Here is a 22,369-nt window from a genome sequence, read left to right on the forward strand (position 1 = left end):
GCAGGCATCAGCCAAAGGCCTTATATCAGCAGGGCTGAGTGGTGCTATCCCAAAACAGGATCCAGTTGGTGTAGGGCCCTTTAAGGCATGAGGTTTTGAATGCCTGCCGAGTACCGAGGAGGCCCGGGAGACTGTGAGCAGGACAAGCTGACCACCCACGCTGCTTGTGAGGGCTGCCCGAACAGTGTGGTTTGAAACACTTAGCCTGGGGAGGAGAGACTGGGGTGTCACCACTTTGATCCCCATCACCAACATGGTGGGGTTTCAGGGAGCAGCACTGCTCCCCCAGTGGAGGCGGGACACTTATATCAAACCCCACCCTTCTATGCCTGGTAACTGCTCATCTACCAGATGAGGTAGTGTCATCTGGCTCAGTGAGGGATTGACACTGAGCCACCCGGACTGCCTCTTCTCCACCCCAGCACAGCCACTGGTCCTAGGCACCAGCAGACCACTGTCTGTGTTTTTGTGTGTTAGTCTGTTTGTCTTTTTCTTTTCTCTTTTTCTTTCTACCCTCTTTTTTTCTTTTGGAATCAGGCTCATAGTTTCTGATTTGGTTTTTGGTCAAATCTTATTTTATATATATATATTTTGTTTTGTTTGTTTAATCTATTCTTTTTATACCTTTTTTATGTCTCCTTCTTTATTTTCCTTTCTCTCTCTCTCTCTCTGCATTAAGCCTTATAGTTTTTTTGATTCTCTGCTTGGTCTCTTTTCCACCCCTTTCATTTTTCTCTTTGTATGGGATCAGGCTCCCCACCACCCTTTCCTTTTTCCCAGGCTGACTTCAATGAACAAATCAAAGCACACCTGGTGGAAGGTCCAAACGCTCCACGACTACAAGCAAGGAGGAGTTTTGCAGAGGACCGATGCGTGGGATAGGGCAGTCCAAATGCAATACACTCTCAAAAACACTTCCTGAAGTGCCAGGCCTTGGACAGCGTATGGCCCCTTTTCAACATAGTAGTACTTGCAGGTGAAGAACACATAACAAGCTATTAAAACACACAAAAGACAGAAACCTACCCAAAATGATGAAACAGAAGAATTATCAAAAGGAAATCCAGCAAGAAATGACAGCCAGAGAATTGCTCAAAACAGATATAAACTATATCTGAAGAAGAATTTAGAATAACAGTCAGAAGACTAATAGCTGGGCTTGAAAAAACCATAGAAAACAGCAGAGAATCTATTGCTACAGAGATCAAAGACCTAAGAAATAGTCACGATGAAAAAGAAATGCTGAAATGAGACACAAAATAAACTAGATACAATGCCAGCAAAGATAAAAGAAGCAGAGGAGAGAATAGGTGAAATAGATGATAAAATTATGGAAAATTATGAAGCTGAGAAAAAGAGGGAATGGAAATTACTAGACCATGAGGGGAGAATTAGAGACCTAAGTGACTCAATGAAACAAAATAATATCCATATCATAGGAGTTCCAGAAGAGTGAAAGAAAGGGGCAGAAGGTCTATCTGAACAAATTATAGCTGAGAACTTCCCTAATCTGGAGAAGGAAACAGGCATCCAAGTCCAAGAGACACAGAGAACTCCTTTCAAAATCAACTGAACAGGTCAATACCACAACATATCATAGTGAAACTGACAAAATACAAAGATAAAGAGAGAATTCTGAAAGCAGCTAGGGACAAACGAGCCTTAATCTACAAGGATAGACACATAAGGGTAGAAGTAGACATGCCCACTGAAACCTGGCAGGCCAGAAGGGAGTGGCAGAAAATATTCAATGTGCTGAATAGGAAAAATATGCAGCCAAGAATCTTTATCCAGCAAGCTTGTCATTCAGAATAGAAGGTGAGATAAAGGCTTCCCGAAACAAACAGAAACTAAAGGAGTTCATGACCACTAAACCAGCCCTGCAGGAGATCCTAACGAGGACTCTGTGAGTGGAAAGCAGCAAAGACTACAAAGGACAAGAGACATCACTATAAGCACGAAACCTAGAGTTAACACAATGACACTAAATATATATATTTCAATAATCACTTTGAATCAAATGACACAGGGTATCAGAATGGATAAAAAACAACAACAACAAAATCCATCTATATGCTATCTATGAGAGACTCATTTTATTTTATTTAAAAAAAATTTTTTTTTAATGTTTTATTTATTTCTAGGAGAGAGAGAGACAGCGCGAGCAGGGGAGGGTCAGAGAGAGAGAGGGAGATACAGAATCTGAAGCAGGCTCCAGACTCTGAGCTGTCAGCACAGAGCCCGACGCGGAACTCGAACCCACTAGCTGTGAGATCATGACCTGAACCGAAGTCGGACGCCCAACCGACTGAGCCACCCAGGCACCCCAAGAGACTCATTTTAGACCTGAGAACATTGCAGATTGAAAGTGAGGGGATGGAGAACCATCTATCATGTTACTAGATGACAAAAAAAAGCCAGAGTAGCCATACTATATCAGACAAACTAGATTTTAAAACAAAGACTGTAACAAGAGATGAATAAGGGCATTATATCATAATTAAGGGATCTATCCATCAAGAAGAGCTAACAATTGTAAATATTCATGACCCCATGTGAACACCCAAATACATAAATCAATTAATCACAAATATAAACAAATGCATAGATAATAATACCATGACTGTAGGGGACTTTAATACTCCACTTATAGCAATGGACAGATCATGTAGGCAGAAAATCAATAAGGAAACAACAGATCTGAATGACATTGCACCAGATGGACTTAACAGATATATTCAGAACTTTTCGTCCTAAAGCAAAATACACTTCTTCTCGAGTGCACATAGAACATTCTCCAAAACAGATCACACACTGGGTGATAAAGCAGCTCTCAACAAGTATAAAAAGACTGAGATCATACCATGCAAATTTTCAGATCATGCTATGAAACTTGAAATCAACTACGAGAAAAAATGTGGAAAGCCCCCAAATACATGGAAGTTAAAGAACATCCTACTAAAGAATGAATGGGTCAACTAGGCAGGTAAAGAAGAAATTAAAAAATATATGAAAGCAAGTGAAAATGAAAACACAACAGTCCAAACTCTTTGGGATGCAGCAAAGGCAGTCGTAAGAGGAAAATAGACTGCAATTCAGGCCTATCTCAAGAGTCAAAAAAGGTCTCAAATACACAACCTAACTTTACACCTACAAAGGAGCTACAAAGGCAGCAGCAAAGAAAGCCCAAAGCCATTAGCTGAACAGAAATAATAAAGATTAGAGAAGAAATAAACAATATAGAAGCCAAAAAGAAACAAAACAAAACAAAAAACTGTAGAACAGATCAATGAATCTATGAGCTGGTTTTTTGAAAGAATAAAGAAAATTCATAAGCCCCTAGCCAGACTTCTCAAAAAGAAAGAGAGAAAACCCAAATAGATAAAATCAGGAATGAAAGAGGAGAGATGACAACCAACACCATAGAAATACAAACAACTATTAAAGAATACTCTGAAAAATTATATGCCAGCAAACTGGACAATCTGGAAGAAATGGACAAATTACTAGACACTCACACACTATCAAAACTCAAACAGGAAGAAACAGAAAATTTGAACAGACCCATAACCAGCAAAGAAATTGAATTGACTATCAAAAATCCCCCAACAAATAGAGTCCTAAGCCAGATGATTTCCCAGCAGAATTCTACCAGACATTTAAAGAAGAGTTAATAATTATCCTTTTCAAAGTGTTCCAAAAAAGAGAAACAGAAAGTTTCCAGACTCATTCTTTGAAGTCAGCATTATGATGGTTCCAAAACCAAAGACCCCGCTAAAAAGGAGAATTATAGACCAATATTCCTGATGAAACTTGATACAACAGTTCTCAATAAGATACTAGCAAATTGAATTCAACAGTACATTAAAAGAATTATCCACCATGATCAAACGGGATTCATTCCTGGGCTGCAGGGCTGGTTCAACAATTGCAAATCAACCAACGTGATACTTCACATTAATAGGAGAAAGGACAAGAACCGTATGATCCTGTCAACAGATGCAGAAAAAGCATTTGACAAAATACAGCATCCTTTCTTAATAAAAACCCTCAAGAAAGTTGGGATAGAAAGAACACACCTAAACATCATAAAAGACATATATAAAAGGCCCACAGGTAATATCATCCTCAATGGGGAAAAACTGAGAGCTTTCTGAGATCAGGAACACTACAGGGTTCACTCTCAACCCTGTTGTTTAACAGAGTGTTGGAAGTCCTAGCCTCAGCAATCAGACAACCAAATGAAATAAAAGGCATCCAAACTGGCAAAACAGAAGTCAAACTTTTATTCTTTGCAGATGTCATGTTACTTTACATGGAAAACCCAAAGGATTCCACCAAAACAAACAAAAACAAAAAACAAAACAAAACAAAAAAACTGCTAGAGCTGATACAAGAATTTAGCAAAGTCACAGAACATAAAATCAATTTATGGAAATCAGTTGCATTTCTATACACCAATAATGGGAATCAGTCCCATTTATAATTGCATCAAAAAACATAAAATAACTAGGGAAAAACCTAACTAAAGATGTAAAAGATCTGTACACTGAAAACTACAGATAGCTTATGAAAGAAATTGAAGAAGACACAAAGAAATGGAAAAACATTCCATGCTCATGGACTGGAAGAACAAATATTGTTAAAATGTCAATACTACCCAGGGGTGCCTGGGTGGCTTAGTCGGTTAAGCGTCCGACTTTCACTTAGGTCATAATCTTGCGGTTCGTGGGTTGGAGCCCCGCGTCGGGCTCTGTGCTGACTGCCAGCTCAGAGCCTGGAAACTGTTTCAGAGTCTGTGACTCCCTCTCTCTCTGACCCTCCCCTGCTCACGCTGTCTCTCTCTCTCTCTCCTAGAAAGAAATAAAAAAAATGTCAATACTACCCAAAGCAATCTATGCATCCAATGCAATCCCAGTCAAAACAGTACCAGCATTCTTCACAGAGCTTGAACAAACAATCCCAAAATTTGTATGGAACCAAACAAAAAAGACCCCAAACAGCCAAAGTAATGTTAAAAAAGAAAACCAAAGCTGGAGGTATCACAATCCCAGGCTTTAGCCTGTATTACAAAACTGCAATCATCAAGACAGTATGGTATTGGCACAAAAATAGACACATAGACCAACGGAATAGAATAGAGAACCCAGAAATGGATTGGCCAACTAATCTTTGACAAAGCAGGAAGGAGTATCCAATGGAAAAAAGATCGTCTCTTTAGCAAATAGTGCTGGGAGAACTGGACAGTGACCTGCAGAAGAATGAAACTGGACCACTTTTTTATACCATTCACAAAATAAATTCAAAATGGATGAACAACCTAAATGTGAGACAGGAAACTAACAAAATCCTACTGGAGAAAACAGGCAGAACCTCTTTGACCTCAGCCACAGCAACTTCTTACTTGACGTGTCTCTGAAGGAAAGGGAAATAAAAGCAAAAACGAACTACTGAGACCTCATCAAGATAAAAGAAACTTCTGCACAGTGAAGGAATGAATCAACAAAACTAAAAGGTAACCGACAGAATGGGAGTAGATATTTGCAAATGACAGATAAGATAAAGGATTAGTATCCAAAATCTATAAAGAACTTACCAAACTCAGAACCTGAAATATAAATAATCCAGTGAAGAAAAGGGCAGAAGACATGAACACTTTTCCAAAGAAGACATCCAAATGGCACACAGACATGTGAAAAGATGCTTGACATTGCTCATCATCAAGGAAATACAAATCAAAACCACACTGAGATAATACCTCGTACTGGTCAGAGTGGCTAAAATTAACAACTCAGGTTGACAACAGATGTTTGTGAGGATGTGGAGATAGGGGAACCCTCTTGTGCTGTTGGTGGGAATGCAAATTGGTGTAGCTACTCTGGAAAACAGTGTGGAGGTTCCTCAAAAAATTAAAAATTACCCTACAACCCAACAACTGTACTACAAGGAATTTACCCAAAGGATACAGAAGTGCTGATTCAAAGGGGTATATGCACCCCAATGTTTATAGCAGCACTATCAATAATAGCCAAATTATGGTAACAGCCCAAATGTCCATGAGCTAACAAATGTGTAAAGAAGATGTGGTATACTTAAACAATGGAATACTACTTGGCAATGAAAAAGAATACAATCTTGTCATTTGCAACAACGTGGGTAGAACTGGAGGGTATTATACTTAATGAAAAAAGTCAGTAAGAAAAAGACATAGATCATATCATTTCACTCACATGTGGAATCTGAGAAACTTAACAGATGAACATAGGGGAAAGGAAGGAAAAATAAGATAAAAACAGAGAGGGAGGAAAACCATAAGAGACCCATAAATACAGAGAACAAACTGACAGTTGATGGGGGTGGGGAAAATGGGATGGGCATTAAGGAGGGCACTTGGGATGAGCACTAGGTGGTCTTAAGTGACAAATCACTGGAATCTACTCCTGAAGCCAAGACTACACTTTATGTTAGCTAACTTGAGAATAAATAAAATAAAAATGAATAAAAAGATAAAGGATTTCAATAACTGTAACTTTTCATTTCTAAGAGTTCTAATTAAGTCTTCATATCTGCCTGTTCTTGTTACTTTTTGTTTCATAATTTACTGTTCATTTTTTCATAAATGAGTCCTTTTCCTCTTTCAACATATAGACATTTAAAAGTCTGTTGGATGGTTTCCTAAAATTCTTTACATCAGAACTGAATCTGTATTCCAATGCTAACTAATATCATTGGATGAGTTTTTCTTAGCATTAGATCTTCTTCATTCCTTTTGGAATTGGTGCTGCAAGCTTATTTTGAGACAAAGGTTGGGGCGCCTGGGTGTCTCAGTCGGTTAAGTGTCGGCTCAGGTCATGATCTCACGGTTTGTGGGTTCGAGCCCCACATTGGGCTCTGTGCTGACAGCCAGCTCAGAGACTGGAGACTTTTTCAGATTCTGTGTCTCCCTCTCTCTCTGACCCTCCCCTGCTCACGCTCACTGTTTCAGATTCTGTGTGTGTCTCTCTCTCAGAAATAAATAAAACATTTAAAAAATTTTTTAAGAAAGACAAAGGTTTAGTTGTTTTTGTTCTCCATTGCTTCTCCCTCTATGCTTACTCCCTCCAATAGCTGCCTCTGCCTTGCCACCTGGGAATGTAGTTCAGAACCAGGTCTTATAAAAGGTAAGTTTGAGCTCTTGTCTCTCAGTGATAGTGGGGCTAGTACAGACTTAGCTCCTGAGCCAAAGTCCAGTTCAGCTCCTTGCTGGGAGACTGCATGTCCTTCTGCCTTGCGAGGCCCAGCTCCTTTAAGCCACATGGTTCCGGCAGCAGTCAACAGTTTTCCTCAGACTTCTCTCGGGCTCAGGAAACCTCTACCCAAGGCCTTGACTTTAAGCCGTAACCTTGATCCACTTGTCTTGTGCGGGGCACTTTTAATCCTCACCACCCAGCAGGATCCAAATATTTGCCCGCCCCTGCCCACTTCCAGAACAGCTGCAGCTCCACTCGTCAGACAGTGCTTTTACTCTAGAGAGATGTTTAACTTATTTACTGCTCTGACTACATCTTTCTGGCTTCCTCTTTTTATGTTTGATCAATTATTGCCATGTGATGAAATATGAACTTAATGTACCACTTTGATCTAAAACTAATTATATGTTTTTCATTTTTTAAATGTTCATTAATTTATTTTTTGAGAGAGAAAGCATGCATGTGCATGCAAGCTGGGGACAGAGAGAGAGGGAGACAGAGATTCTGAAGCGGGCTCCAAGCTGTCAGCACAAAGCCTGATGCGAGGCTTGAGCTCACAAATCATGAAATCATGACCTGAGCTGAAGTTGGACATTGAACCGACTGAGCCACCCAGGTGCCCCTCTATGTGTTTTTCTATCCTCAGATGCCCAGTGTCAGTGTAGTGGACACCTCAGCTGCCTATCCAGGATCCACTCTTACCTTCTGCTGCCCTATTATACCCAACAGTATAACTTTTCACTGCCCATATGCCTTGAAGGGCTCAGCCCTGATTATTTTAAACCATGGAATAATGACATTCCCCTAGCTGTAGTGGTTTATTTAGAGGTGGACATGTGACAAGTCCGGTAAGACTCTGCTTGGAATGCTGGAGTGATACAGTACCTTTTTTCCTGAAAATTTGGTATGTAAACAACACCTAAAATTGCTTTAGTCACACTCTCACACACACACACACACACACACACACACACACACACACACGACGCACACAGAGTAGATAGAGAAATGAAGTCAAGCCTTGATTAAACCTCATTTGAAGCACATATTAACTCTGGACTTTTTAAATACAGGCATTAATAAAGTACCTTTTATATTAACACAATTTAAATTAGGTTTTCTGATACTTAGAGCCAAATATTTAAATGACACAGAATCTAAAGTGGTCATTACTACTTGAGACCTAACCTACTGCTTATGTGCCTGTCACTGCTTTCCAAGAAAGAAAACACATTGTGTTATATGTTTCAGCAAAAGAAAAAGGTCAAAGGAAGGGTGGACATAATGATTTCTAACTCGCTACAAAAAGATGAATTAGGGCCTAAGAAACCCCACATCTAAAAGGAACAAGCAGCACAAGGGATCGGATGCTAATAGAGGGCTGGGTAAATTCTAGGAACTGACCATGGAGATAACCAGGAGAACAAGCTGAAAAGATACTCTGAATAAACAAGTGAGATAAAAATAAGCTCACTGTGGGAAAATTATAGGGAATGCCAGTTTTTGCTTTTAAGAAAAAAAATCAACCTAACAGTTAACAGGCAAAACACAGCCGAAAAGATGGGGAATGGCAGGGAAAGACTTAAATGAAAGAAGCAGTGTCAAGTGACAATTGGGAAAAAAGTGACTGACGTTAGGACTAAAAGTGCCACCAAAGTTATAAATGCCTAAACTCTTCCAACAATGTCACACTCAGGACACTTATTATTATTATTATTAAGAGAGAGAAAGAGAGGGGCAGAGAGCAAGAATCCCATGAGGGGCACTGGGTGGGGGGAGAGGGAGAGAGAGAAGTGGGGCTCAATCAAAGCCAGGCTCGAATTTTTTTTTTTTACCTGAAATGGGGCTGTGTTCACCCAAAGCAGGGCTGGAGTTGATCCATTACAGGGCTCATGCTTACCAGAAGTGGGATTCCAAATCACAAATGGTGAGATCATGACCTGAGCCAAAGTCAGATGCTTATTAACTGAGCCACCTAGGCGTCCCTCAGGACATTTACTTTAAAATTAAACTCAGGTTAAAGGGGGAAAAAAATTGTAATTAATAAGAGAAAATATATAACTTATTTAGCTAGTTTTAATATACTGAGTTAAAATTTTTTTTTAATGTTTATTTATTTTTGAGAGAGAGTAAGAGAGAGCATAAGCTCCCTCAGGGGAGGGCCAGAGACAGACGGAGTCACAGAACCCAAAGCAGGCTCCAGGCTTCAAGCTGTAAGCACAGAGCCTGACGCAGACCTCAAACTCACAGCTGCGAGATGATGATCTAAGTTGAAGTCGGACACTTAACCTAACTGAGCCATCCAGGTGCCTCTATATGTGGAATTTTAAAAAGCGTAATTCATAGAACCAGAAAACAGAATGGTGGTTGTCTGGGACTGAAGGGTAGGGGAAAAGATGCTGGTCAAAGTGTACATACCTTCAGTTTTAAGATGACTAAGTTCCAAAGTTCTTTTTATTTATTTATTTTACTTATTTTTAAAAGTTTATTTAGTTGAGAGAGGCAGAGAATCCCAAGCAGGTTCCGTTGCTGTCAGCACAGAACCCGACATGGAGCCCGATTCCATGAATCAAGAGATCATGCCCTGAGCTAAGTCAGATGCTTGACCAACAGAGCCACCCAGATGCCCTAAGTTCTGAGGTTCTAATGCACAGTATGGTGATTATAGTTGGTAATACTGTATTGTGTACTTGAAATTTGCTGAGTAGATATTAAGTGTTTTAACACATACACATAACTGTGTGAGATGATGGATGTATTAATTAACTTGATAGTGGTAATCATTTCACAGTATATAAGAATACTAAGGGGCGCCTGGGTGGCTCAGTCGGTTAAGTATCCAACTTCATCTCAGGTCATGATCTCAAAGTTCCTGAGTTCAGAGCCCCGTGTTGGGCTCTGTGCTGACAGTTCAGAGCCTGGGGCCTGCTTTGGTATTCTTTGTCTCCCTCTCTCTTTGCCCCTCCCACTTGCGCTCACACCCTCTCTCTCTCTCTCTCTCAAAAACATTAAAAAAATTTTTTTAAAAACATACAAAGAATACTAAATCATCACAATATACCCTTTAAAGAATCATGCTTGTACCTAAATACATACAATTTTTATTTGTCACCAATAACTCAGTAAAGCTGGAAGAAAAAGGAACAAGCATCTTTTTAATCTGTAAATTAGAAGTTCCTTTGTCACTGATTTTATTTTTATATATAAAGTTTAAGTTCAGTTGATCATTCTAATGTTTATTTACTTGTTTGTATATCACTCAGATAGAACCATAATGTTACATTTTAATAGAAAAAAAATTTTAAATGGGTAAATCTTTTAGAAACAACACAAGTTCTTTACGGAATGCCTATGCACAATATAATTCCTTAATTATTTTCCTTATAAGAAATCTAGGAAAAGTCTTTAGTAGAATGGTACTGAGCACATTTGGTATGACAATTTCAATAGTATAGTGACAATCTCCAAAGTTCTTTCATTTTTAAAGGGTAAATAACAAAAGAAAGTCAACATGGAGTTAATGAAAATTTCTGCACCAAAAGAGGTTCATCAGCAATACATGAAGAAAAGCACACCACCGAAAATTCTTTACAATAAGAAACTGAAGGGGCGCTTGGGTGGCTCAGCTGACTGAGCATCCAACTCTTGATTGTGGCTCAGGTCATAACCCCAGGGTCATGGGATCAGCCCTGCATTGGGTTCCACACTGAGCAAGGAGCCTACTTGAGATTCTCTCTCTCTCTCCATCTGCCCCTCTCCTGGGTTTGTGCTCTCTCTCAAAACATTAAATAATAAAATTTAAAAATAAAGAAATGGAAAAAATCCAGAAAAAAATGTGCTCTTAAGAGTATGCAAAAAATTGGGATGCCTGGGTGGCTCAGTTAAGTGTCTGACCCTTGGTTTCAACTCAAGTCATGACCTCATAGTTCATGAGTTCAAGTTCCGCGTAGGGCTCTGTGCTGACAGCGTGGAGCCTACTTGGGATTCTGTCTCCTTCTCTCTCTTCCCCTCTCCTGCCCGCTCTTTAGCTCTCTCTTTCTCTCTCTCTCAAAAAAATAAAAGGAATATGCAAAAAACTAAGAACTCAGGGTGAGGAAAAATAATATTAGGAGGAGACTGGGACGAAACAAAACTATAAGTTAAAAATATAAAAGAAATTTAAAATCCAAATTGTAAGCAGTAAGAAAACAGGACAAATATTCCAGAAAATCAAATCTAGGACAGAAAGGCCTACTTAAGAAGTGATGCAAAAGAAAAAAGTTAAGGATGTGCAACATGATTAATACAAATAGAGACCAGAACCAGCCCATGAAAAATTCCTACAGAAAACAAATGAAAAACCAAAAGGCATAAACTTAAGAAAAATACTTCCCTCAACTGGAAAAAAAAGATTGAAGGACCTGTCATCTTCCAGATAAAATTAATGGATTAAAAAAAATCAGTAGATATAACCCTAAACTTGGAAATATTTTAATCACTTTAAATCTTTACAATGTAACAAATGGCCATACTTACTATGGAAACAGTACACAACAAGACCATGGAAAGAGCTTATGTCCACAGCTAAAATGGTTTAAATCTGGCATATGTTGTATATCTCATTAATTACTTTGTATTTGGGTATTAATTTACTCTGGGCAAACACAAGAACCTAAATTCATGTCTTCAAATAAAAACTGCACTTTCTTTTTCTACATTTACTCCCTTTTTAAACCATGCTGCTTATTTAACTCATATTATTATTTACTTGCAATGAAGTATTTTTTTTTAAGTAGGCTCCATACCCAGCACGGAGTCCAGTACGGGGCCTGAACACATGACTCTGAGATCAAGACCTGAGCTGAGATCAAGAGTGGGACACTTAACCTACTGAGCAACCCACACACCCCTACTTGCAATGAAGTATTAGTCTTCATTCTTAATAAGTAACAGAAGTATAGGTTTATTTCATTACTTATTAATTAATTCTTATAACAAATGATACTTATCAGCACAGTTAGTTCTTAATACTACTGAGATAGCATACTTAGAAATAAATTCTGGTTCTCAATTTCTGTGTGCATGTTTTTTTTTTTTTCAAATGCACACTTTATAACAGCTGTAAGTTAATTTTCTAACTTAAGGTAAGAACAAAGTGGCAAAAGAACACACTCCATACAAGCACTTTCATGAGCCCTGAAATGCATTATTTAAAAAGGACAAGCTTACTGGTGTACTGGTTTTTGAAGGTTAATAATACATTATTATTATTATCAGTAGTAGTAGCATGGTTATTTCTTTCCACCAGTCATTGTTAAAATAATCGAAGGCTAGTTGCTAAGTAAATGAAGTAGGAAATAAAATTATTTACTCTGGAAATGACTACTGTGCTTTAAAATAATTTATATATCAAAAATTTACAGCTAACCTCCTCTACAGAGTTGTCTATACTTGTAGACTCCAATCCCTCTCCTATTCTCTCTGTAAACTGGGTTTTAGACCAGGTTTTCTCCCTCATTATTTTCCTGAAAGTGCTTCTGTACAATCACCAATGACCTTCGCATTGCTAAGTGCACTGGCCATTTTACAGTCCTCATCTTCCGTGACTTCTCAAATGAGCAAGAGGACACAGATGATCACTTTCTCCTTCCTGAAACCCTCTCTTCGCTTGGCTTCTAACACTCCACACTCCCTCTTCAAAGGCTTCTCCTTCTCAGGAGGTTTTTAATCTCACCAATCACTATATGTGGAAAGCCCAGCGCTCAATCATCTCTTTAGGCCAGATCTCATACAATCTCATAGTTTTAAATATTATCTATTTGCTAATAACTCCCAAATTTCTATTTCCAGTCAGGATCTTTCCCTAGAACTCCAGCAACTTTATGTGAACAGGCACCTCGAACCTGACACGTCTAAATCTAAACTCCTGATTCCCATTCCACTCCCCTCCCCTTATCTCTCCACCCTCCAATCTTCCCCATCTCAGTAAACAGCAACTCCATCCTCCCAAGAGCAGGCCAAAGGCCTTAGAGTCATGCTTCATTCATTTACTCCCGAACTCTACATCCAATCCGTCAGTAAATTCTGGCGGATAAGTCCTGGTCTAAGTGCCCATCACCCATCACTTGTTTTCCTGAACCAACCTCCTAACAGTCTCCCTGCTCCATCCTTGTCCAACAGTTGATTCTGAACACAGCAGCCAGAGTGATTCTTTAAAAACATTGGGTCCGAGGGGCACATAGGTGGCTCAGTTAGTTAAGCATCCGACTTTGGCTCAGGTTATGGTCTCAGGGCTTGCGGGTTCGAGTCCCACATCAGGCTCTGTGCTAACAGCTCAGAGCCTAGAGCCTGCTTCCGATTCTGTCTCTGTCTTTCTCTGCCTTTCCCTGGCTCACGATCTGTCTCACTCTCTCTCAAATATAAACAGTACTATTTTTTTTAAATAAAAAAATAAAACGTTGAGTCAGATCCCCAACTCCTCTGCTCAAAACCTTCCACCCCCTCCCCTCACTCAGAGAAAAAGCCAAAGTCTTTACCAGGGCCAGTTTAGCTCTCAGACCCCCACCCCATCCTCCCTTACTCTGCTCAAACCTGCTGGCCTCCTTGCTGGTCCTCCAGCAAGACTGACAGTTTCTGGGCTTCAGCACCTGCCTGGTATACTCTTCTCCTAGATAGCTCCAAAGCTGTCCCTCACTCCCTCAGGTTTTGTTCAAAATCTTCTCCATGACGCTGTTCCTTATTTTAAAACTACATCTGTTTCTTCTCTGGTTCTTCCTATCCCCCTTTCACCGCTTTAGTTTTCTTCTCAGCAACTGTTACCATCTGGTTGGATATATTTTACTTTAATTTTTAAAAGTTATTTTGTTTATTGTACCCACCCGCACATTCCTCCAGAGGAAAGTCAGCTCCATGAGGACAAAGATTTTGCTTTGTTCACTCTTTCACCCCCAGTGTGTACAGCAGTACCCGGCCATGGAAGGCACTCAATATACATTCGCTACAAGAATGCTGAATACGCAAACTCTGAAATCCTGATAAGGCCAAGGGATTTGGGGGACTATAATATCCAACCTCTTTCCACATCCAACCTCAGTCCTACTTTCCAAAACAGGACTTCCCTTCTGACATTCATAGGAACTGTGGACATTCTTTATCCTTCAGAGTAACTCAATGTCCTCTAAACATGGCAAAAAATCTCTTCATTCCTCTTTACTACACTCTCCCTCCAATGCCTTTCCTGCATCCAGTAAGATATTAACTTACTGTCCTTGAAAAATCTCATTCCTCTTCAGCACTACTGTCCTAATATTGCAAAGGCAAAGCGAACTCACTCAAAATGGTATTGAGACACAAATAATGAAGAGAAGTAATGAAGTGCATAAACAACCAAATAAACCCAACTCTACTGCAAATCAAACTGCATTGGGAGTGGTGAGCTTAACTTATGATCCACTGTAATCTTTAATGAGCAAACGGTTTTCTCATTAACCTCCTTTAAAACTAAAAAGGAGATGGTATACGGCTCTTGCTCACAGCCATGGAAAATTAAGCGTGAGAGAAATCAGTTCGGGCTACACATCAAATTAAACAAACATCTCTAAAACACACTTGGACAGGGGACAGGTGCAGAAGCAGAAAGTAAGGCGGATGGGGCTCAAATCCCAGCTCACCCTTTGCTAGCTGTCTGACCTGCGACCAGTTAACTCAGACTCTCCGTGCTCAGTTTCCCTATCTGTAAACTGGCAACAGTACATCACAGGGTCGCTGCAAGGACTGAATAGAGGTATTAGGTATTCAAGCACTCAGCACAACGTCTGACACACAGTAAGCACTGAAGATAGTTATTACTAGTCCTATACCACTGGTATTACAGCTGCTGAAGCTAGAAGCTCCTTGGTACCACTGTTATTCTCTAAAGAGTGAGAAGTGTTACTATTCAGTGGTATATATATTTTTTTACATAATGATGTTTAGTAGCCAATTTTAAAGAATAAATGTATCTTTTCCTCGGGGCATAGCACAGTATTGGATAACCCAATACTTAACGTGCAGTGCTAGGAAGCAGGTGCTTTACCCCCTAGCACTGCACGTTAAGAGGCAAAAGCTGTCTTTAAACGCGGGGCCATGTGCCCCTCCGGACTGCTCACTCACACGGCCACGGCTGTTTACGCCCAGACTGCAGGGTCCTTACGACCAGCCGTGTAGTGCGGAGTGCAAGCCATGACAGCACGCGCTGGGCGCCGGCGCACCGGCGGAGGGCTGCGGCTCAGACGCCGCGGTTAACCGTGAGCGGGCCGCACACCCGGGCCGGCTCCTCCTGCGGACTGTCACGGCCTTTACCCGCAAAAGCAAACAAGAACCCTCGCGGTGCAGGCCTCTTCCCGGCCCTGACTAGCGGCATGGCCCTAGGGGAAGCTATCCCGGACCCGCGACGTCCCGCTCGGGCTCCCTCCGCTCGCCGAATAGGGGCGGGGGCCCCGGGCGGCCTCGCCCCCTCACCCCCCAAAGCCCGTCGGCCAGGCCCCGGGTCGGGGCTCTCAGGTACGTCGGGGCCGGCGGGGGAAGTGTCAGCGGTTCCGTCCTCGAGCCGCCTGTGAGTCCCGGCCCAGGTACCTTCGAACAGGCCGAGCGGCGGCGACAGCGGCGGCGGCGGCGGCGACAGCTCCAGGCTGAAGGAGAGGGGCAGGCCACAGAGACAGGCGTGTCCAGTTGTGCCAGAGCGGCCTCACCCCGCGTCGGACGGCGCGCCCTCTGGAGGCAGGAGGCCCCCTCAACAGCTCGGCCTGCCCTGAGCTAGAAGCTCGGAATGAACCGGCTCTCAATCAGGGAAAAGACCGAAACTTTGTGGGAGGAGAATGATAACCTCAGAAGAGGTTTTTCCGATCTGAGTCCAGGAGCATTTTGCACTTTTCACGTCTTTTTCTAAATATACATCCCACCTCCTCAGCTAATGAAGACTTCAAAGCAAGGAAAATTTTATTAAAAGCTGTAGGCATCAATTAATACCCATTGGCCTCTAGGTAAGTCTAATATAATAACCCAAATGGACATATTCATGACTGCTCTAATTCTCAAATATGATGCGAAGTGGTTTTCTTTTTTTCCAAAAGCGGTTTGAATATTTACATCCCACTTTTCTGGGATTCCTGGACTAAATGCAACTGGTATACAGCCAAAACTCACTGAAAATGTGGTGGGTGATGGGGTGGTAGAAATTCATTTACTGAAAACTTAAAATATATATTATATTATATATATACATAATATAATATATACCTATACACATACACACTAGGTTAAATGACTGACTCTAGATCTCAGCTCAGGTCTTGATCTCAGGTCTTGATCAGGGTGGTGAGTTCAAGCCCTGAGTGGGTCCCACATCTGGGACTTGGAGCCTACTTAAAAAAAGAAGGATTATGTTTTCAGGGCATTTCACATTTTCTTGTGAAGTGACTAATCATAAATATTAACTACTCTTTGAATTGATGACATGCATTAACCAATTTGTCATGGATGTCTTCTTTGTAGCTTGGGTTGAGTTTAAAATATCTTCATTCAGGGGCGCCTGGGTGGCTTAGTCGGTTAAGCGTCCGACTTTCGCTTAGGTCATGATCTCGCGGTTCGTGGGTTCGAGCCCCGCGTCGGGCTCTGTGCTGACTGCCAGCTCAGAGCCTGGAGCCTGTTTCAGAGTCTGTGACTCCCTCTCTCTCTGACCCTCCCCTGCTCGCGCTGTCTCTCTCTCTCTCCTAGAAATAAATAAAACATTTAAAAAAAATTAAAAAAAAATATCTTCATTGATGCCTGTAAATTGTATCAAATCAGGAAAGAATTTAAATATTTTCCCAGTGTGTTCACAGGATGCACTTCTCTTCATTAATTGGTTTATCAAATAATCTGGAAGCCTATTTGTTATTTCTATTCAAACATATTTCTTCCCATTTATGAATTATTGCCTTTGATCTGAAAAAAATGCAGGGACTCTGCAGTCAGCCTTTTTTCTCTGATGAGATTAAGGGAATGAAATGCTACACATATTCTGTGAATCCTCCATGTCACCACACCTGGGGACATCAGCACATTGATCATTAGGAGTGCTCATAGAATCCATTCCTACACTTCCAATGACTTAATGATGCATGTGACCCTGAACCACATGAACGTATCCCATTAAATGCAAACCAAAGTATCCCCAACTGCATTTCTGCTTAGCAAGAGCCCAAAAATGTCTGTATTCACTCCAATGCTACTCAACCAGAGAAGAGAGCCTTGGGAAGTCTGAGTGGAAAAAGACAGCAGTCTTTATTGTATTTAAAATATTTTAGTTTTGCAAGCTTTATAGAAATATTTGACCATGTGTACATACTTCCAGAGTTCCTTACAGGGTCTTGGAAGGGACCTGTATAAGGGAGAGCTGAGGCTGTATTCCCTATTGTCACTGTTACAAATTATCACAAACTTAATGACCTAAATAAAACAACACTAATTCCTCATGTTACAGTTCAGGAGGTCAGAAGTCCAAAATCAGTTTTATCAAGCTAAAATCAAAGTGTGGACAGGGCTATATTCATTCTGGAGGCTCTAGGGAGAATCCATTTCCTTATCCTCTCCAGCTTCTAGAGGCTGCCCACATTCTGTGGCTCATGGGCCCTTCCTTCATCCTCAAAACTAGCAATGTAGCATCATTTCTCCTCCTGACCTCTGCTTCCATTCTTGCATCTTCTCTAACTTTGACCCTCCTGCTTTATTATAAGGACCCTTGGATTATATTGGGCCCACCTTGATAATCCAGAATCTCTCCATCTCAAGGTCTTATAGCTTAATCACATCCGCAAACTCCTTTTTACCACACAAGGTAACAAAATCGCAGGTTCTGGTGATGAGGACATGGACATCTTTGAGGTTGTGTTATTCATCCCACTACAAGGGCCCTGAAGCTCAAGCTCCACTTTCTTCTGCCTCTTCTTCCTCATTACCCAGATCCATTTGGTCCTGAGTTCTTATTGTAAGACTTCCATTGGGGCGAAATACGGGATAAGTGTTATGGAGGAAGAGAAAAGAAATGCAACATAAAGACAAATAACACTGGACCTAATTTAGGTAGAAGGACAGTGATACCTTTGAAGAGTAATGTTTCATCTGAGATGCAAATAATGAGGAGTTAATTATGCAATGAACAAAGGGAGTGTCCCAGACAAGGGAATAGTATGTGTGGCCTGGGAATGGTGATGTCAGAAGGTCAGCATGGGCGTACCTGGCTGACTCAGTCAGTAGAGCGTGCAACTCTTGATCTCAGGGTTGTGAGTTCAAGCCCCACATTGGACATAGAGCTCACTTGAAAAAAAAAAAAAGTTCAGTGTGGCTGAATTGCATAACTATCATTGAATCCTTAGCACTAACACGATCAATGGTACATAGAAGGTGCTCAAGAACATTAGCTTAGTAGTTCTCAACCTTGCCAGCACATTACAGTCATCACAGGAGCTTAAAAACGCCAACACTCAGGTCCTAGCCGAGACCAAGTAAGAATTGTTTTTGAAGTGTGGAGCAGGCATCTGTATTTCTAAAAGCTGCTCAGGGAGGCAGCCAGTGTGCAGAGTTGAGAACTGCTGTGTCAGATACAACAGAGTGAATGAATGAATGAATGAATGACAGGGAACATTCGCTTGGCATAGGATTTTCTTTTAGGTGGTTTTCTTCTGGTTAGGGGGAAAAAGAGGAGTTTTGCTTATATATTGATGGTATATTACTATCCAGTCTTAGAAAATGCAGAAAGGGCTTTCAAAAACATAATTGAATGCCTATCAGGAGAGACTTCAAAGTGAACTACCAGCCATCCCTGTGTAAACAACTGTCTCTGTAGAAAAGCTGTGTGTTGGAATGGGAAGGTGTTTTAAAAACATGCCATCCGAGGTGCCTGGGTGGTTCAGTTGGTTAAGCGTCCGACTTCAGCTCAGGTCATGATCTCACGGTTCGTGAGTTTGAGCCCCGCGTCGGGCTCTGTGCTGACAGCTAGCTCAGAGCCTGGAGCCTGCTTCAGATTCTGTATCTCCCTCTCTCTCTGACCCTCCCCTGCTCATGCTGCCTCTCTCTCTCTCTCTCTCAGAAATAAATAAAACATTAAAAAAATTAAAACACACACACCGTACCTACAAAGGAAAAGGAATTTCTACTTGTTGAGCTTTAAGGTTCCAGGTTGGATTTTTGTCATACTGGTGAATGGCCATCAGAGGGAGACATGCTCCTGTAAGTGTTGCTTCTACGGGTCTCTCCTCTCTCACACCAGTCTAGGGAGAATCAGGTGTTTTTAACAACACTGCAGATTCTCAAGGATTAACCATTGGTTGAATAAGTCACACACAGGGTATGAGGCAAGTAACATATATTTATCCACACCAGAGTAAGATTCATTTCAGTTTCCCAACAGTTTAAACATTTAAACCACCAGAAAAAAAAAAAAAAAATGAAGAGTGCACATATGCCAGGCGTTGTATTTGCAACACTGAGGAAAAAATTTGAAGCCCAGTGGGATAATCTGTTCCTCCAGCAACCAGCACAACTAGAAATCAAGTATGCATGCAACGCTTTCAGAAGGGGATCTCTCTCCCTTTATTAATTGCAAAGTAAACATCTTAGATCTTGAATTTCTGGAGTTACTAAGAGTTGGACCCCTGGAAAGAAGAGAAGAACTTGGCCTCTTGCTACAACACCCATTTGTTGTTTTTCTTTGTACTTATCCACACATGCTGGAACCACACGGATTTTCACACATATATTAGACTAAATAATGTATGTGACAGGAACGTGTATAGTGCTGAGTCCTGACTAAGCTTTGCTTACTAAGGGAATACCTTTTACAAGGGTTTAAGCGAATGCATTGCTTTGCAAAGCCTTTATAAATGACTGGTGTGAAGCACCTGGGTGGCTCAGTTGGTTGAGCATCCAACTCTTGATTTTGGCTCAGGCCATGATCCCAGGGTTGTCGGAAGGAGCCCTGTGTCAGACTCCCCACTGGGCGTGAAGCCTGCTTGAGATTCCTTCCCTCCCCTTCCCTTCACAGGTAGTGAAGGTGTAGAAGGCAGTATTGAAGCATCAGATAAAATGTCACAAACTTGTCTGCCTGAGGATTCTGGAAGCCAAGCATGGCTTGGGTCTCTCTGAGGAGGCATCCCCAAAGGGAAAGCTCATTGAGAGGTCATGCAAGTTAATGCCTGTGTAGCTGCTGCTTCTGTGAGTCCCCTACCAAGCATCTGGTGGTTGGCCCAGGGCGACGCAGGGCCAGTAGGCAAGAAGAAGAGCTGGATATGGAGTGGAGGGGGGCAAGGACAAGCTAGAAACGGTGGGTAGCTTCCATTTGCATGTCATTATACCTGATGGTGAAAAGACCCTCAGAGGGTAATGGCTGCTCCCTTGCCTTATCTCCCAGTCCTCATACAAAGTCCTCTTTAGGTTAATTCTAAACTGTAATCATACAGGAGAGGGAACTCTGGGAAACATAGTTCCAACTTAACCAAGTTGATAAAAAAAAAAAAATCAGTGCACACATAGGCTTAGAACTAATTTTGCAGATGAGAAAACTAAGGACTGTAGAGTTAGATCATTTGGCTGTGCTCAACATTGCCAACTAAAAGCAGAAGCAAGCTCAGAATTCAAATCAAGAGTCATCTTTCACTCCACCATCATGCCTCTCTTCCTTTGTGGTACTCAAATGCACTTAAGTACTTCAAGAAAATCTTAGAAAAATTTCAGGCATCACTTCTGAGTTCCCTTCCTAGGCTAAGAGTCTATGAGGAAGCAGCCTATGTGCTATCACTACACATAAATCAGACTGTCTTGATTCCATCATCTCTGGGCACCTGGGTTACAAGGGCCTTTTGGTGAGAAGTTAGGCCTGTGACCGCCAGATCTCAGTCACTGAGTAATAAGATATGAGCTCTCAGGCCTGGGAAGGTCATATCTTACGTGGGATGTAGGGATTATGTGCAAACCTGAGAAACGATCTCCCAGAGAGCACCACCATGTGTCATTGAAAAAGTCAATAAAGACTCTCCAGAGAGCATAAGAATGATGATGTCCCACCACATATTTGATCATTTATTTTCCACTTCAAAACAAGCACTAGAAACCCAGAAGTCCGTAGGTTTATACATTTTTTTCAGAAGTGGGCAAAGAAAGCCAACAGAAGATCATATCAAAAAGCTCACAGCCCAGGCTAGCCTGGCCTTTGCTCCTTGCTTTTCTGGTCCCAAAGGTCCTTCCTCACCTTTTAATATTCCCACTCCTTAGAGACCATGCTGGTTCAGGGTTTGCTAAGTGTAGGCAAAGGAGAAGCTGAGGAGGGGACATGCTGGGTCTCAGAAGACCCTGGAATGTCTGCTGGTCCAGATACTGAGCAGCCGGCTCCCAGAATCCATGCTGGTAGAGGGTTCGCATTAGCCCTGGAAGGGCGCTTAGCTCATTCCTGGGGCTCACACTGAACCCACATTTTAAGCTTGCAATAAATGTTAACTCTCATATTAGTCTCAAAGTAAACTCCTGGTGATCATTCAAACAGGAGCACAGCTCATCTCCTTCTCAGTTGTGAAACAGACTCCAGCGAGCGAGCGTTCTCAGGACTTGCCACAATTCCACTCTCTAAACACTGATCCTGTGGTTTTGTGTCCACCTTTATGAAACTCAGGTGCCCAAGTCAGGATAAAGCCTGAGGCTCTTCTACTCTGACAACTATTTCCTGCCAGTACAACTGGACTAATACATCCTTTGGACTTAAACTCCTCACCAACAGGAAAGGAAACTTGTGACATTTTTATAGGGAAAAAAGAGGGTAGATGAAGTAATATGAATTGATCTTATCCTATACATTTGTTTTAAGGCAAATGGAAGAGAAAAGACTTACAAATGATTTTTACTTCTTATAAACCTGAAAAAGGTGGTTTTTCTTTTTTTAATGTTTATTTGTTTTTGAGAAGAGAGTTCAGGCCAGGCAGGAGCAGAGAGTGAGGAGGACAGAGGATCTGAAAAGGACTCTCTTCAGACAGCAGTGAGCCCGACACGGGGCTCAAACTCACGGACCATGAGATCATGATCAGAGCCGAAGTCAGACGCTCAATGGTCTGAGCCACCTAGGTGCCCCCCAAAATGTATTTTATGTGTCTATCTTC

The 22,369-nt window shown here is 41.4% G+C and overlaps 1 protein-coding gene across 1 annotated transcript in view; it reads right to left on the reverse strand.

Moving 5' to 3' along the window:
- Positions 1–15,880, reverse strand: part of ANKRD46 (ankyrin repeat domain 46) — a 40,514-nt gene extending 24,634 nt beyond the window's left edge. Inside the window, exon 1 of the mRNA XM_039233854.1 lies at positions 15,822–15,880. The gene's annotated coding sequence lies outside the window, so the exon portion shown is untranslated. The remainder of the gene's footprint in view (positions 1–15,821) is intronic.
- Positions 15,881–22,369: the final 6,489 nt, after the last annotated feature.

Source organism: Hyaena hyaena, unplaced genomic scaffold (assembly GCF_003009895.1).
Source record: "Hyaena hyaena isolate Hyena2069 unplaced genomic scaffold, ASM300989v1 scaffold_79, whole genome shotgun sequence".
Classification (NCBI taxonomy): Eukaryota; Metazoa; Chordata; class Mammalia; order Carnivora; family Hyaenidae; genus Hyaena; species Hyaena hyaena.